At 46.7% G+C, this 15,864-nt stretch overlaps 1 protein-coding gene across 3 annotated transcripts in view; it reads left to right on the top strand.

Annotated features, from left to right (window-relative positions):
* The window catches only part of TBC1D19 (TBC1 domain family member 19), a 397,957-nt gene that overhangs the window by 368,674 nt on the left and 13,419 nt on the right, over positions 1 to 15,864 (top strand). The gene's annotated exons all lie outside the window — the stretch shown is intronic.

The following is a 15,864-nucleotide window of genomic DNA, read 5'->3' as shown; positions in this document are numbered from 1 at the left end:
AGGTACCTGCCCCCAGAAAAACTCCAAGCTACGACATTAGTACAGAAGTTACATGAAGATTGCATTACTGGCTAACATAACCATCTAACTAAGCATAATAATATGAGCTCACAACAGGAATTGTTCTGCCTAACAATAACACTGTCTACTGTGATGGGTTGCTTGAAGGATATATTCCAAAATGAAGGTTTGACTGCCTTAGGGCCCCCCGCACCTCCCTGTCCTATACGGTCAGTCATACTATAGAATGAGTCAAACTTTCCATGCTTAATGGCCTAACATATGGGTCGGGTGGGAAGGGGATGTGAATCCAGAACAAAGAGGCCAATCCCGGCCTGTGCTATGTCCTTTAAGCAGGCGCTAACATCATCAAAAACAGCTGGGCAACTGGCTGGGAGAGGCGTTGTCATCATTTCCTCCCAGCATCGATGGACCCTTTCCTTTATTTCCTTTCACACCTCTGGCTGCGACTCCCTGGAAGTGGCTGTTCCCCTCTGAGGGTAAGCCCCCCACTCCCTACTGACAAGTCTCGCCCACCAAAGAAACAGCCCATGCAGGTGGACCTAGTGCTTGGCCCAAGTCACTTGCGGGCTCCAAGCATTGCGCGCGGGCCCACTTATTGATGGTGGGAGCTGCGACTAGAGCCTGAGTCCAGCTGGGCACCGCAAACCCCTCTCCCCCCAAAATAATAGGTATGACAAGAATGAAAGTGGAAATATATAGGCCGCAGCTTTTATTTAAATAGTGTAAATCTATAGTTGCTATGGTGTTGAATTAGAAGATGAATGTTGACACAAAGTATATGATCGGAGACTATGAATATGACTGCTGTTACTGTAAACTGTTGTGATCTTCTTTTGGAACAACAGTATATAAAACATCTAAATAAATATATAAATAAAATAAATATCCCTGTACCTGGGCCAGTATGAATTGATGACTCAAAATCCAAATCCATGCCCCCTTTTCCATCTACCACAAAATCAAACAAAGCAGCACATTCGAGCTTGGCCCCCCACCATGTTTCCAAGCAAGAGGACCCTATATCCCGGGTGTGGTATCCACCCTTTCAGGCAACATGCCCTTTTCCATCAGCCCCATGATATAACTTTAACCTGTTTCAATAGTTCCCCATTAGCTCAGGTACCCGCCATAAGCTGGACCTCTCAAAGTGTCAGCTTTTTGGCCCACTTAATCCGTTCTAAGATATCACGCAGTTTCTGCAGCTTGTTGTCGGGCGGGCTGGATATCATTTTTTCGGAGTCCAATTCAATGGCCAAAAAACAAATGGTGGCAGATGGGCCTTTGGTCTTCTCATGCACCAGAGGGACTCCAAAGACTCTGGCTACTTCTTGAAATGCACGGAATAGGCGCGCTGTGGAATCTGGCACTACTGTACCAACAAAAAAGAAGTTATCGAGGTAGTGAATGATGTTGTCCATACCTGCCAATCTCGCAGTTATCCAGTGCAAAAAGAAACTGAATGCTTCGAAAGAGGCGCATGACCTGGAACACCCCATGGGCATGCACTTGTTGAAGTAAAACTGCCCACGGAACTTAAAGCCAAGCAATGGACAACTATATGGATGTAGCGGCAACAGCTGGAATGCCAACACGTTGTCGGTTGTAGCCATTAGCGCTGCCCTTCTGCAACTCCTCAGCAGGGATCTGGCACTGTCGAATGACACTTTACAGAACAATCCTCCGGCAGCAAACAGTCATTGACAGAGGACTCGAATGGGTAAGAAAGTTCTGAATAAGCCTGTACTTTCCTTGCTCCTTTTTCAGGACCACCACCAGAGGCTATAACACAATCTCGCAGAATGGGGGAGTGGAAATGTGCCATTCTGCTCAGAGACAGTTCATGTTCAATTTATCTTGTACAATGTCGGCATGCCGCATTGTGGATGGAGTGTTGTGAGAGACAGTGCTGCTAATGCATCCTTTGTAAGGAATTCTAAACCCTTCGAGGAAACCCCATGCAATCCTCATCGCTTCACTGCACCTGGGGTTTAAGGTAAGCCAGTCCATCATTTAGTCCAACATGACTGATGATGGGGCCGTCTCAAATTTTTTAACTTCATTTTCCTGGAGCAGAACTCCCGATCCCGGATTTCCTTTGCACTTACTTGCCGTATAGGGAGCCACACATACAGGTCTATCCAGTACCGAGCGGTAGGAAGAGCTGCGTTAGTGCCTGCGGCACCCGCGGTTGCCGCACGCACAGTGCAGCGCACCTACCGCTCGATCCTGAACACTAATTTTATGTAAATGTAAACCGCGTCTAAGAAGGGCCCGTGAAGCCTTAGGCCCGCGCAACCCATTTTACTGGATAGAGCACCTATACAGTATCCTGGGTGCGCGGGCCTAAGGCTTCACGCCACGCTGGTATCTGTCATTTCAAATGTCATTTGAAATGACAGATACCAGGAAGTCGGGACTACCAGTCTCCCCTCCCCTCCTCCCGAAGCAGGGCGCGAAAAGCAGCCTTGCTCCGGGAGGAGGGGAGAAGAGACTGACAGCGGCGAAGAAAAAAAAAAAAAAAAGCGAAAAACCAAAACCAAAAGCAAAAAGTAAGTCGCTTCGCTTCTTCCCTCCTCCCGGAGCAAGGCTGCTTTTCGCGCCCTGCTCCGGGAGGAGGGGAGAAGCGGCGAAGCAACTTACTTTTGCATCCCCGATCGGACTTACTTTTTTTGCAGCTGTCCGGCCATCTGAAGAAGGTATCGTGGCTCCCCTGCCTCCCGGGGGAAGATGGATGCCAGCACGGGGGAAAGCGGCCCCTGTGCATTCAATTGGCTGCTGAAGACGTGACGTCACGACGTTTGGCGTCACGGCATGTGACGTCACGCCTTCAGCAGCCAATTGAATGCACAGGGGCCACTTTCCCCCGTGCTGGCATCCATCTTCCCCGGGGAGGGGAAGATACCTTCTTCAGATGGACCGGACGGCTGCAAAAAAAGTAAGTTTAGGCAGGAGAAGCCCGATCGGGGATGCAAAAGTAAGTCGCTTCGCCGTGAAGCGGCGAAGCGACTTACTTTTTGCTTTTGCTTTTGGTTTTTTTCGCTTTTTTTTTGTGCTTCGCCGCTGTCAGTTCTCCCCTCCTCCCGGAGCAAGGCTGCTTTTCGCGCCCTGCTCCGGGAGGAGGGGAGAAGTGACAGCGGCGAAGCGACTTACTTTTTGCTTTTGGTTTTTTCGCTTTTTTTTGCTTCGGGAGGAGGGAGAGGACTGGGGCTGCCCCGGAGACCGGCACCCATGATCGTGGCTGGGCAGGTGAGCGGGGGCTGGGGGAAAGCTTGCCACCTACCCTTACCCCTGCCTCTACCGCAGGGGTCAGGGTAGGCGGTAAGTTAGCAGGTTAAACGCGCGACAAAACGGCAGGGAAAGATAGCGATAGTCGGGGCGCGGGTTACGGGATGCTAGAGAATAGCTAATTCGCTCGTTTGCATGCAATATCCATGCCGCGTGCGGAAGGGGTTGGCCGGGGATTTTAGGACGCGGTAGGAGTAGGTTAAAGTGGATTCGGGATCGCAGGAAGGGATAACGTGGCCGGAAAGTGAGTAAAACGCGGCTTAGGAGCAGGGTAAACGCGGCCGCACTTTACAGGATAGACCTGATACTAAGCAGACATGCTTTAACATGCAGTCCTTGAAAGTACAAGATGACTTGTTGAAATGCCAGCAGACGACATTTGGTTTGCTCGAGGACCCAGCAGATGAGGTCATTGATGAAGATTTCATCGATGATCGATCTCAGCCACCTACATCGCTCAATTTGTCATCTGCTTTAACCACATACTGACATTTTGAGTCCCCCAGGACATAAAGCAATTTTCCTCCATCTCGTCCCTGAAATGTCCACATAATTCAACCAGGCCCAACCGTCAAATTCTCTGTAAGCCTCCATTATGGTGTCAGTGTAACTAAGCATTGGGTCGCAATGTGAGGGATCATCTTGTGTAACAACACTCATCATTCTAAGGAATGTTCTTATCCAGTTTGTTTTGTTCTGAGGTACCTTCTTATCCTTGCCTGGTGGCCTGTCGTCATTCTTGTCCTTTCTCTTGTCGCTTTGTGTCCACTTTCCCTCCATTAACCTGAAGATGTCTACATATCTACGCGTCTTTATCTTCTTGCGCATTGCTTTAGGCACACTCTTCCATAACTGAGATGGGTTTGTAAGCACCGGGGGGGGGGGGGGGGGGTGTGTCCCCTAGCTGATTTCTCGACCACCATACCTGGCATCCTTGAATCATCCTCTTCAGAACTCTCAGAATCATCATTACAATTGGAACTGGAACTGGGTCAACACTTCTGTTTTCCCTTCCCCCACTGCTGACCCCCTCAGATGGCTGTGAGGAGGAACCTGCACCCCCTGACAACTCACCTTCTGCATGCTCCTGGTTGTGGTTGGCTGTGCTAGTCTTTGGTAAGACCTCCCCTGTTGGAGCCTGCTCATCTGCCCAACCTTCATCATGGTCCATCATTGATCTGTGACCTGGAGTGTTAGTGCGACCTTCACGGCGTTGTGCTTCCAATTCTGGAGATTGAGTGGTCAATCCTTCGCTGCTGACAGGCTGAGCTGGTGTCACGACTCCAGTTGATCTCTTGAGACTGTGATGAGCAACATGCCCACATTGTGCCCCTGACCTTTACCCCAGGGATATGAAGGACACTTTAGAATACCCCCCCCCCCCCCGAGAAGCTCTTTGGAGACCACTGTGGTATCACATGGTAGCTGTGAGGACTAGTGTTCCAATTGTTAGCTGGGAATAATAGCCTATATGACTATGCACTAGATGGCCCCGTGTCGGGTGAAAAACCATCACAATGGAAGTCCCACTGAGAAAAAGTCCATGTTGCGGATGCATGAGGCAGGGGAAAGTCTGGCATGTACCCATTTGGCTCCCAGCTACGGTTTTGAAAATCACCCAGACTGCGCTCTGCTGACTGACCAGGAAACGACTGTCGCTCTCGTAGTGATTTCTCATCTGGCCCATCTCAGCCTGCTGGTGTGTCTACAGAGGGACATTCCCCTGCTGAGATGATGTTACAGATGGTGCTGGATCTGTAGAGTGTCCCAACTCCCGTCGCGGCTGTGCCTGGTTATTTGCATCCCCCTACTGCAGCAACGCTACATCATGTGTGTCATGCAGCGCTCGTGGGCTGCCTGAGTCAAGATTCCTGTGTGGTACTGCTCCTCTCTGACCCTCCACTCCCGAAATCTGCGTCTCGCTCTCTGCTTTGGATCAGCCCAGTCCATTCCGGGCCTTGATCCTCTCCCTCCCGCGCGAGCTGTACATCAGGTCCCTTCATTGCTCCTCAGATCTGGTCTGCCGACCACTCTCCATGGTTTACTGGTCCGAGGCCATCAATTCTAAAAGCCACTGCATTGTGTCTGATTACCTGCTCCCCAATGCATGCTACTTACGTGCAGGCCAAATGGATGTCCGTTCATTAGGCAATATTGTGCTGTTCCTCGTCTGGCTTTTTTTTTTTTATTATTTTAAACAATTTTTATTATTATCAATGTGGAAAAAAACAGAAAAGGCTTAGGATACAGGGTTTCTGATGCATCCATAAGTAGAAACGTAGAATAATAACAATGCAAGTAAAGACAAAATGCCCAAACCCTCCCCTTTCCCTCCCCCACTCATAATCAGAAAATCAAGACCAGTAAGAAAAAAGAAGCCAATATCAGATATCGATAGACATTTAGTCATTCAAAATCAAACGCTTGGATCTGTATGGTAGCGCTTGAACGTAAGACTCCCATATCAGCAGAAACTTTCGTCAGTGACGTAGAGAAAGACGGGATGTCATGTCATCCATCTGCATAATACGATGTAGGTGATTGTGCCACACCCAGAAAGAGGGGGCATCAGGCCTTTTGCAATAAGGAAGAATCCATTTTTTCTCAACCATGCTTTCTTAAGAAATAAGCGAGGCCCAATACCCCGAACCAGCAGGAGGTGATGCAGTCAAAAAGCAATAGCTTCGGAAATAATGGAATTGAAATTCTGAGTAGGTCGGCAATATAATGTACAATGAGTCCCCAAAAGTGTTTGATGGGGGGGCATACCCAAAAAGAATGGGACAACGTACCAACACTTGTATGACATTTTTCACAAACAGCTGAAGGTGATATTTTCAAGTGGAATGCAACTTGGGCAGACACATATGCTCTCCGAAGGAACTTGTACTGCATTTCCCGATAGTACATATTCAGGGAAGTGCTGACACATGTTTAAAACAGGACTGAAGAATAGATGTGGTAATCGTGAACACGCCATCATTATTCCATCTTTCCGCTAATATAGAGCAAGTGTCTATAAGTGTAGGTATTTTAAATCCTTATAGTACATGGACAAAGAGAGGTGTTGCACTCTTTCAAATAAAAACAAGGCGTCCAAAAAGTGAAATATGGCTGGTTGCAGGGATATGGGTGGCAGGGATTTAATATAATGTATTTGTAGATAAGAGAACTAATGAGCATTACTAAGATTGTATAAGTCTTTCAACCTTTGAAAAGTAAGCATGTGGCCTTCATCATCTAGTAGGTGCCCCAGCTGAGTGATTCCTTTAGAATCCCAGGATTGAAACCCAGCAGATTGAGAACCTGGGGTAAACTCCAGGGTTCCTCAAATTGGCAATAAGCAGGAACATAACCGGGACACCTTCATCTGTTTAGTTAAGGTAATCCAAGCCTGTCTAATAGGCGAGATTAAAGTACTGTGCGCCAGAAAAGTTGGGAGTCTGTCTGAGGAGGCCTGCAAGGTATACCGTAAATCCAAGGGGTCCGCTAGTGCTCTTTCAGCTGAGAGATTGACATAAAAGGAGCTGCCCAGGAGCCATTCCCGCACAATGCGCAGATTATAAATTGCTAAATCAAGATTGCTCAGGCCCGCCGTAACCCATTTTTCCTTCATCCAATGCAAAGGTATCCTGGATTTCTTGGCTCGCCATATGAAAGAGCACAACACTTTTTCTAACCTTCAAGGTCTTTATGTTTAATATGAAGAAACAAGTTCTGAAGAACATAGAGCCACTTGGGGAGATTAATCATTTTAAATAAGTTAATATGACTCCCCAAGGAGAGTGGTAGGGCACTCTAGGCCTGCATCTTATCTTGAAAAAACTTTAACAGAGTGGAGAAATTTAAGCCATATAAATTGGACAAGGTTTTCTTGGTTTTTTGTTTTTTTTTTTTTAATGATTGACAACTCGTGTCACCGCCGCCAATGGGGGAGGAACAAGCCACCCCGATATTCCGACAGGACTGTGTAATGAAAAGCCGAGTGAAGAAGTCGCTGTTCAGCCGCTGAACTTGGCGCAGACATGAATCCGGAACCAAAGAGGCTGATCCTAGCCTGTGCTGTGCCCTTTAAGCAAGTGCTGACATCATCAAAAATGTCTGGGCAGCTGGCTGGGAGAGGCGTTGTCATTTTCTCGCCGCGCTGCTGGACCCTACTCCTCAATAAATTTCACGCCTCTGGCAGTGACTCACTGGAAGTAGGTGTCTCCCACCCAGGTATTCCCCCCCCCCCCCCCCGATAAGTCACACCTGCCGAAGACCAGGACCCAGTGCTTGGCTGCAGGTCATTTGCGGGCTCTGAGCATCACATGCGGGCCCGCCTATCTCCATGCACACAACCCATGCACACATCCATTTACAAAGTCCTGTTAGAGATTCGTGACACGGTGGAGTTTGTTTAGATAAGTGAATACCTTCTGAAGAAAAATAAACAATCCAGGGAGGTTTCCTCTTTGCAAGAGCAGTAAAGTAGAATTGTAAGCAACTAGCAACTCAGCCTGCAAAAAAAAAGGAGCTGCCCAGGAGCCATTCCCGCACAATGCGCAGATTGCTAGCCACAGTGACGCCTGCCAACACGGGGTAAGTAGAATGGGAGTAAAAGGGGTCAGTCAATGCATGGGGGAACAACCAGGGGGGGCTACTGGGGAGTGGGGAAGGGTTGGAGGGGGTCAAGCTTTTGCAGGAGCGCTGGGAAGCGGTCCAATTTCCTGGGAGATGTAGTGTACTCTTGGGCCACGACGCAACCGGAGAGGAGCTCCGGGGGAGCGCCGTGGCAGGCGAAATGTGCCCCAGCATGGGCCAGCAGGCTGGAGATAGGGAGCCCTGGCCTCTGCTGAACCTGACGCATCACAGAGGCACAGCAACACAATGTTGGTCTCTTAAGTAGCCCTCCGGCCACTCGATAGCCCTTTCGGACCTGCCATATGGAACAGAAGATGCGACAGGAAGGACAGAGGCTGAGGGCAGAAATGAACAGTCTCAAATGAAGTCTCAGGGTGTTTGACGGACTCAGACATAGACTCAGGTTGGTTGAAGATTTAGGATTGTGAAAGGTGTTGCTTGAAGATTCAAGATTATGAAGGATGCTGAGTGAGTGCTGCCTCACCGCACGCCCTACACAGCCACTCAAGGCAGGTCGCATACCACCCTGATGGCGAAGCAGACTCCAGGCGAAGCGATGACTTCGAATCAGGCCATGACAAAGATTCAGATAAGGCCTGCACTGAGACATGCCCTCCACAGCCAGTCAAGGCAAGGCACAGGCCACGCTGGGATGGAGCTGGTTCAGACAGAGTCTTAGGCATGGACAGAAGCAGACACGAGGAACTCCGGAGACAAGGTCAGGATGAGGGTTAAGAACAGAACCTCAGGATCCAAAGCTCGGAAAAAGGAACTCGGAGTGGATTGATCGGAGAAAGGAAGCTTGGAGTGACGACTCAGAGCAAAAAGAACTTGGAGCTAGGAACCTGAAGCTTGAGGATTAAAAGCGAAGGTCTTCTGGAGACTTATACTGCCGAAGAGAAGAGGATCTGATTAAGAACATCAGGAGATAGCATCTAGGTATGAGGACATCAGGAGAACATCCAGACATCTGGAACCGATGAGACGAAGACACAGGACATGATGAGAAACCAAGACGAAGACACGGTATCCCACGAAGAAACAGAGTGCCTAGGAGGAGTTGAGAAAACGAGAAGTCCCAAGGAGGACTGACTTCTTGCAAAGGCAATGATAGACTGAAGGCAGGGCCCTTTTATAGGGCTGAAGAGGAACTCCCACGATGAGGTAATCAGGAGGAGCCAGGAGGACTGGCCCTTTAAATCTGGAGAGGAGGTGGGCCCCGCACCTAAGGAAGTAGGAGGCAGGACCCTGGAGAGCGGCATCCCTGATGCAAGTTAGAGCAGAAGCGGCACTAGGCCGTGAAGTAGGGCCTAGCATTGGGGCGGCTTCCTGCCACAAGAAGAAAGGCTGGAGGTGGCTCCAGCCACATGGAAACACCGGTGGCAGCCTCTGGGCCGTGAAGAGGAGCTCCGGGGTGGCCCACTGGCTGCAAGAAGAGGAAGCTGGACACGACACTCCCAGCCGCGGGAGGACCCAGGTGAAAGCGTCTCCATGCCACAGGGGCAGGTCAACGGCGGCAGCAGCAGGCCACGAAGAAGCAACGTCAGTGGCTTCCGGGCCACATGGGAATGGCGACTGCAGCCTCCTGGCCGCAGGGTTGAGAAGCGACGTCAGCGGCTTCTGCCGCGAAGGCAGGACAGTGGCGTCGGGACAGCTGGGGAACGTCGGGGAGCAGGCAAGCTGGAGGTGAGAGGCTGCTCACGGCTAGGCCCGCGAGCAGAATTGAAACACAAGCCATGCATGGAAAGGAAACTAGGGGGGCTAGTGGGGGATGGGGACAGGTGGAGAGGGTCAGGCCATGCTGACTGTTCAGCGCCCGCTTTCTGCACACAAATATTGCATAGGCCCCTCTGTGTTGCTGGTAACATGAGGTTGAGAGTGAAAAAAGGATAGTACAGGTGGCGGGGAACAAATAAGGCATCAGAGGGAAATGTGAAGAGGAACACCAGGTAGGTTTTTTTTTGTGCTTTAGGTCATGGGAGTAATTAGAGGAAACAAGATGTTGTGTGATAGTGAAGTGGTCAAGCAGACGGATTAAGGAAAGAAGAGAGAGCAGAGAACAGCAGTCCAGGGATATAGGACCACACTTCGAGACTGTAGAATCAGTATTGAAATGGTAGAAAACATGTGCAACCTGATATACATCAATAACCCACATACATTTCAACTTGACAATTAGTGGTGATTTTTGAGAAGGGGGGTGATTTTTGAGAAGGGGGTGGTTTTAATGGGTGGGGAGTGTGTGTGGATGAATGACTGATATGGGGTATGTTTTAAGATGTTAATATATTGCTGCTAATGTATGTGGGTTATTGATGTATATCAGGTTGCACATGTCTTTGCATTATTGTTAATGTAAGTATTAATGGATGTAATTAATAAAATGATAAAAAAATGATGTGTATGTACTGTTAACAACTTTTTGTAATTAAGGAATATTAATAGTAATAAATTGTTATAGTAGTACATCAATATTTGAATTTTAAGAGTGATGTCATAGGATTCCCTATAAATGTGTGTTTTGAGATTAGTGTGGCCCACCAGTATACTAAACACCTTAGCCATCCCCACACAAATAGGTTCTCTAAAATGAACACTGGGATACTAATTATGTTCTCATTGATCCAGGTTTTCACTTGGGAGCTATTTGTTACATGGGAGTCCTCTACTGTTTGGGATGAGAATGGGTAGAGGATAACTCCTCCTCTGACGATAGAAGGACCTTCTCAATGCCCTATTTAGATTACTTTTAGTTAATGTGGCAAGTGGGTCAGACATGGCTACAGAAAGGATCTGAAATATGCACAGTAATCTTTTAATTGATCCACCACTTCTTTGACCTTATCCCCAAATATTTTTCCTCTGATGCAGGACACATCAGCAAGCCTGTCCTGCATATCAGTATGGAGATCTGAAGTTCATAGTCATGAGAGTCTGTATGCTTCAGTCACAATGGCAGAGGCTCTTGATGCTGTCTTGAAAACATCATAGGTTGATCTGAGCAGTTGGTTTTTACATTCTTGGCCCTTGTCCACTTGTAACTCCAGCTCATCATATTTCTTCTGAGTGAGAGCACTTGATAGGGCCATCACCTGTTGCAGAATGTTTCACATGTATTAGCCCATGAAGAACTGGTAGGTTACTATAAGGAAAGAGAGCATAGTGTTTTTATCCATGTTCTTCCCAACAAGGGCCAGGTTGCATAGCTAACATAGGGGGTACCGAGGATTGAGTTATCTTCTTCTTGGCCTCTTGAGAGTGGATTCTGTAACAACAGACTGATAAGATAGTTGCTGTTTCTAGAAAATATTAGCCTTCTAGACATAAGACATCAAGTCCACTTTCCTGTTGATTGGAAGTATGAAGGGGTTTCGAACATTCTCAATTGTACTTTCCTAAGGATGTCATGAACAGGCACTGCCACAACATCTTTAGAGGGCTCAACCTCCTTCTCCAACTCAAATGGAATGGCTGAAGCCTCAGCAAAGGAGAGATCCTCCAGTGAATACTTTCTTGTGGAGGAGAGGGCTCTGCATGGAGAACTGTAGACTTCTCTTGTTCAGAGAAGTCCTTGGATGCATAATCATAACTCCCAAGAATGCTCAGACTCTACATCAGAATAAGACATCAGAGTTGTCCATTTCTGCAGCTGACTAATAGACAAGGCTTCTGTGAGAGTTCCCCTTGACTGTTGACTGTTGGAGCCTAGATTCGAATGAAGCCCTGACCTAGGAGGAGCTTCCTTCCCCAGTATGCTAGAGATTGACATCCATGCAATGGGCATCAAAGAGCCAACTCTCCAAGTCCTATATTGCTAGGTGTTGCAAGAGTCTCCAGAATTAGGTGACTCTCAGCCTCCATTGACATCGATAATACAGAAGTGCTGATGTTAGCCAGGCTGTGATTCACTGCCTCCTGGATCCTTTTTTCAACTCCTTCTCAAAAATTTCCAAAGCCAAAACATCATGGGGAGCAGGAATAGTGGTCAAATCAATGGCTACACCATGTTCTGGGTTCAGATCGTGCACACTGGAATTCTGCCTGGAGCTCTGACACAGGGGCTAAACTCACTGGGGTCTACACTGGGGGTTACCCAAGGGGCTTGTCACCTGCATGCACACAGGACTGCCACGCGGGGGGGGGGGGCGGCTTTCCAATGTAAACACACACACAACTACTGGGATTCTACCTGGGGTCTTGAAACCAGGAGCTTATTCCTCACACAGATAGTCACACACTGATTTAGTACATCATGGTTCCAGGTATTTTGGAAAGTAAGCTTATATGAGCAATTAGGGATAGAACAAATAAAATCAGAAGAATTAGTTGCAGATAATAACAATTGCTACATATATATATATATATAAAGCTTACATGTTTCCAAAGGATCAGTTTGTGCTATCACATCCAGGAAGCGCTTTCTCCCTCTATCTCTAGCTGTTATTTTTCCTTATACACACAGGGTTAATTTTAAAAGCAGCTCACAGCTGTCCATGTGCATGCGGTTCCTGGCGCGTGCACCTGGATGCGCTGATTTTATAACATGCGCACACCGGCACTCGCATGTTATAAAATCCAATGGCTATGTGTGCGGCTTGCGCAGGGGGGAATTATCATTAAATATGCATGGCAACGCAATCGGGCCTCTCCCAGTTTCCTCTCAATCCGCTCCAATTAAGGAGCAGACTTGGAGGGAACTTTCCCTCTTCCCCTCTCCTTCCTGCCCCCTAAACCTAAGCTAAGTATCTCCAATTTTTTTATTTTAATACTTACTGCTCCTCTGGAGCACAAGTAGACGCCATACGCCAGCCGGCTGCCGACGCACACTTCCCCAGGACAGCAGCTAATGGCCGCTGTCCTGGACGGACTCCATCCCAGCCCACACTGCCCAGGCTACGCCCCCTGGCTCGCCCCTTTTTCTGAGCTTGGCACTTCTGCGCGTAACAGGGGTCTTCCAAAAATGCTTGCAGTGCGCACAAGACCCGGCCACGTGCAGAACCTCAGTTATGCACGTGGCCATTTGAAAATTTGCTTATAAATGCTTAGGAGAGTAGCATTATTCCCTCCCGCTGTGTTCTTATCAATTTCAAGCACAGCTGTGTGGCCTTCACTCTCTCAGACTTTAGTATCAGTTAATTACTTACTTTCTCACCATAGAACTACTGGCATAACTACAATAAACAGATTCTTCTCTGTTCTTAAGCATTTCTCAGTGCAAAACAGTAAATATGAGTTCAGTTAAACCCTAATTTTCAAAGGCCATGTGCACAAATACCGGAAGTTATGTGTGTGGCCAGGTCTTGTGCGCACTGCACACATTTTCGGAAGGGGCCGGCCACACGCATAACCACCAATATGCGCACAAATGCTGGGCCCTGAAAAAAGGGCAGGCCGGGGGTGTGGTCTGGGTGGGGAGGGATGGAGGCCGGCCAGGACAGCCGCCATTAGCTGCTGTTCTGGGGAAACGCATGTCGGCAGACAGCCGGCGCGCGGAGATTACTGCTGCTCCAGAGGAGCTGTAAGTAATAAAATAAAAAATGTTGGGAAAGGTAGGTTAGGTTTAGGGAGTGGGGAGGAGAAAGGAAGAGGGAGGAAGTTTAGGTGGGGGGTAGGGAAGTTCCCTTCCAGTCCACTTCTTAATTGGAGTGGACTGGAAGGGAACTGGGGAAAGCCCGATTGCATCGCCGCACGTATTTAATGAAAATTTGGGCCCCTCCCCTTCATGCACCAACTGCACATGCACACACAGATTTTAAAATCTGGTGCGCATGTGCACGCAGCTATTTGCACGTCGGGAACTGCACACTCATGGATGGGCACTTGCTGCATTAAAAATCGACCCCATCAAGATTAGCCTGTGGTCTTCAAACTAGTCTGAGTGAGAACTCTGAATACTTATGGCCTAACCTCTAAATACATCCTCAGACAGAATAGTCAGAAATAATTACATTACACACCATGAGCTCTAGTAGACTGTCACAAACTCCCAGAATGTTTTGAGGATGAGTGCTTGAGAGAACATACAGCCACAGCCAGTATCTCCCTATTCTCAGCATTGCTCATCGAGAGGGAACAATGTTGATGCTTCTCCTTTGCTCAGTGCATTGAAGCAGAATCCCCCATTGCTGGTGCTGATGAAGCAGAATCCCTTGTTTGTATCATATGGGAGGAGCTAGAGAATGGTCTGTCTTCTTGGCCCTTACCGGTGTTCAATGCATTAAAGCTGGATGCTCCCTTGTTGTTGATAAGCTGCCCGTGTCCTTGCAGCTCTATGGCTTTTCAATGTAAATAATATCAATGAATTGGTCTTACTTAACCCAAAGACCTTCTCCTTGATCATTAAATGGGGATGTTGTCTGTGGGAATCCTCTTACAGCAAGAGCTACAACAAGAAACACTGAGATCCATTTTCAAAAGTATTTTTTATATATTTTTATAGTATTTATATAAATATATATATATATATATTATATATATATTTATATATATATATAAATATTATATATATATATATATATATAATATATATATATATATATATTATATATATATATATATATAAATATATAAATATTATTATTATAAATATATATATATATATATATATATTATATATATTTTATAGTATTTATATATTTTTATAGTATTTATATAACCCCATATATACCTATCCAAGTTATATCTACCTGTTCATTGTAAGACATTTACTTGTAAATGTGATTGTTCTGTTATAATGTAAACCGAGTTGATCAGTAATTCTGTTATTGGAAAGTCGGTATATAAAAATGCTAAATAAATAAATAAATAAATATATTTAGCTGGACATCTCAGACATTATCCGGCTAAATGAAGATTTGAGCACTTTTCTGGCTAAATTCTAGCCAGCTACGTTAGGGGGCATTCTGGGGGCGGAACTGGGATGAGTTGTATTCTCTGGCTAAGTTACTCAGCTAACGCCAATATTCAAAGTTAGCCAGCTAGTTTATGGGCTGATTCACTAAAGCTTTTATCCCATTCTGTGTCTATGGGAAAAGATCTTGGTAAATTAGGCACTTAGCTGGTTAAGTCTGGTCAGGCCAAAGAACTGTCCTAAAGTTAGCCAGATAACAATAGCCTGCTAACTTTAAGATAGCTAGCTACATTCAGTAGTGTGGCTGCACCATTTAACATACCTCCAAAGTTAACCAGATAAGTTTATCCAGCTAACTTTGCTATTCAGACAGTGTCCGAATATGGACCTCATCCCCCAGGCAAACCAAACAGACATCATGTGAATCAGTGATTGACATCATGTAGCTACACTGGGGGCACTTGCTAAAGCCAATGTCTTTTGGTTTCTTTTGGAAAATCAAGCAGAATTTAGCTACAGTGAAATCAAAGGAATCGATGGCGGTAAAAATTAAAAAAACGAAGTAAAGCTCTTTGGTGCAGTAAGCCTCAAGCAAAGCTGACAAAAAGAAAAGTCAAGGAAATTAAAAACCACCAAAAGAACCTAATTAGGCACTAGAAAGAGAAGTACCAAAGAGAGAGACTGCCGAGACTGAAAAAGCCATTTTAATACCCAAAACAAACCACAAAAATGAAAAAAATTGTTTCTCTTTGTGGAGTTGAAAAGAACAACCATTGGTTCAATGGAGAAAACAGAACTTAGAGGTCCCTACACACACACCACTGACATTGAAAGTCCGCACATGCTCAGAAAATGTTTAAAAAGTAAAGCTCTGTCGGCTGCCATCACCCATGTCAGTGTGCTAGAACTGAAACAAATATATGTAGTGCAGCCAATCAGTGCTGGCACCAGCCAGTCCAATAAGATGGCTGCTGGCCAGAAACAGAGCAGAGAGGTTTGATGAGCATGTTGGAAGACATTTTTCTCCCACCCTCAGTATCACTGCAACCACCACCACACCTGAACATGTGGCTGAGTGAGTA

The sequence above is a fragment of the Rhinatrema bivittatum genome, chromosome 1, assembly GCF_901001135.1.
Source record: "Rhinatrema bivittatum chromosome 1, aRhiBiv1.1, whole genome shotgun sequence".
Classification (NCBI taxonomy): Eukaryota; Metazoa; Chordata; class Amphibia; order Gymnophiona; family Rhinatrematidae; genus Rhinatrema; species Rhinatrema bivittatum.
This window is presented reverse-complemented; position numbering and strand designations above follow the sequence as displayed.